A 2,828-nucleotide genomic window follows, 5' to 3' on the forward strand; every position below is an offset into this window, starting at 1 on the left:
TATTTTATTTTTAATTTAAATCACAACCAAATTTTTGTTATACTAAAAAAATTATTATAAAAAAATTTAAATCACAAATCAAAATTTTATTTATTTTTTATATTAAATCACAAACTCAGAACTGAGAGGCTCTGGGTTTAATCGCTCTTATAATACTATTCTTGCAAATTTAAATTGTGTTTATGGGAAATAAAATACGTCAAATGAGATGTCATTGTGTAGATATCGAAAAGTTATGTGGAATCAAAAAAAGAATTACCTGATTTGGATACCCGAATCAAAAGTTTTATGATTAAATTATTTTAATTTTTTATGAAAAAAATATGACACGTGTCAACACCTAATGAGTGACGTCTAAATTAGGCATGATTGCCTCTTGAGTGACGCCCAATTTGTGCGTCATTGGTGACGCCCAAATTGGGCGTCATATTGTACAATCAATATGTAATTATTTCCAAAACTGTAATAAATGTATAATTAATTTATTGAAAAGCATTAACTTAATTTTTTTTTTTTGCCAGGGATGGCGTCCAAACAAAAGAAAGTTGAGCTGTCACATTGTTTACTAGGATGCGGCTTTTAGACCGTATTAGTTTCTTTTTCAAAAAAAAATTGATCGGATTAAGTTTTTGATCAAATTTATTATTAGAGTGATGCAGAATAAAAACGCGCTTCTTGTGGTACCGCATTCATACTTGCACTGATCAGTAACGTGTCGAGTGCAGATACAGACCTTGACAAAAAAAACACAATATTTGTCATGCCGCCATGACACCAGCCATCAGGAATGCTATTTATCATATTGAGAACTTGGGACTTCACGTGTCACCCGCTTTAATTTACCTGCATGCATAATTATACCTGCATGTTATTTAGCTGTATTCTAGAAAATATGTTGCAGAATTATAATTATTAAAATTTATTAACAGTTATAACTCTCTATACTCCTAAATTTTAATTCATTATATCAAGACCTAGCTATAAGGTAATTAAATGTAATATACAATAATTAAAATGTCAGTGGCATTTCAATTTTCTTTTTGTTGAATAATATATTTATGTAATTATAAAACAACTCATTTTGATTTACATTATTTATTTATAGTATGAATACAAGACCCAAGGTTATTCAAGATATTCTAAAAATTAATAGGTAAAATAATATAGATATTTTCAAGACCCGAGATAAATTAATGAGGTTTATCCTTATCCACGGTGAGGGAAAGTTACAAAGAAAAATAAATTAGTATTTGAATATAATTACACTTAACCAATCGTTTTTGTGTTTGACACACACTGTCCACATTAGGGAAATTTTTTCAATACATCAGATGTACCCATTTCGGTACATCTTTTTTTTAAATAGGAAAATTATTATTTTTTATTTACACCCTTGTTATTTTTTATTATTCCCACTAAATCCTAAAAACTTTCCCCATTAGGTAAAAACGTACCTACATCTGATGTACCCAAGGTTTTCTCCCACATTAGAAAGACTACAACGTCTAAATATGGTAAGTCAGGTGTTACGATCACGACAAGTATACCTGTCGTACAAGTAATAAAGAAGATGGTAGAGTATCATTTCCACGAGGATTAGTATTTCAAGCACTAATTTACTATTTTTACTTAAGTTGGACAAATCAAATTTGGTTTAAGAAGAATAATAGAAATCTAATTTAAAAAAAAAACAATTAAAAGAACAAATGCCAACAACAATTAAATGCAAGAAAAGATTCTAATAATTAAAGATTAATTTAAAATCAATAATAAAAACTGCAGCTAGGTATAGTTCACCTTTGATCCCCCTTTTACGATTTAATTCAATTCAATAACTCTCTGTCTCAATTGTTTCAAACAATTCACCATCTAAGAATTAATTGGTCAAATCCTAATGTCTTAGTCCTTTAACCCTTTAATCCAATCAAAATTCTAATATCTTATAAACCCTTTTCAGATTAAGCCTTACACGCAATGAATTACAAAAGTTTACAATTCCTACCAGCCTATGTCTAGATCAAGCAAGAATCAATGTTTACCCCTATCTAGATTAAGACCCCAATATGTCTCTTGCGAACCTCTTTATTCCTATATAGTTGGCCAGATCATACAAGAATTTAAACAAGCAATTCAAGATAAACACAAATAATTAGAGACATTTAATTAATGAAAAGAATTAAACCAAATAACAGATTCATGTAGGATCTGTAACAGCCCGTTGTACACCGGTATTGTTAACATTAATTATGATATTAAGCGCAGTTACAATCACAGCAATTCATTTATAAAAATGCGAATAAACTTTTTCCGATTATTACGCGAGCATTTAAAACATAAAAAGCGTAATAATTAAAAGCTGTGACTGTAACCGTAAACTCTTGCGGAAGACTTATTTAAACTATTTTTATAACTTACTTTACTTATTATAAGTTACTAAGGGGTTCCCATAAACCCACTTAGCCAATTACAACATTTACGTTTTTACTTACTTGAACATGGTCCACTCCTAATTTTTCTGCGAACATACTGCTCACAACCAAACCTTCTTCTCAGATTATATCTTTGTCTTACTTAATTCCCTTCTCAACAAGCTATCACACGCTCAATTCGGAGCTCATTTTCTCCGGTTATCGCGGTTTGAAGTTGGATAAGCAAAATAGCCAACCAACCCCAAAAACAGCTCTAAACCTCTTTCACTCCACGAATTACTGCACTCAATACACTCATTCAATTGCTCCTAAATTTTTACACCATAACCTAGACACCTCGATCTTCGATTTGATATATCATACGCTTAATTTGACTGAGAAATGAAGCGGGAATTAATT

Source organism: Gastrolobium bilobum, unplaced genomic scaffold, assembly GCF_033153095.1.
Source record: "Gastrolobium bilobum isolate Gb01-03AN ecotype WA unplaced genomic scaffold, APGP_CSIRO_Gbil_v1 utg9559, whole genome shotgun sequence".
NCBI classification, from domain to species: domain Eukaryota; kingdom Viridiplantae; phylum Streptophyta; class Magnoliopsida; order Fabales; family Fabaceae; genus Gastrolobium; species Gastrolobium bilobum.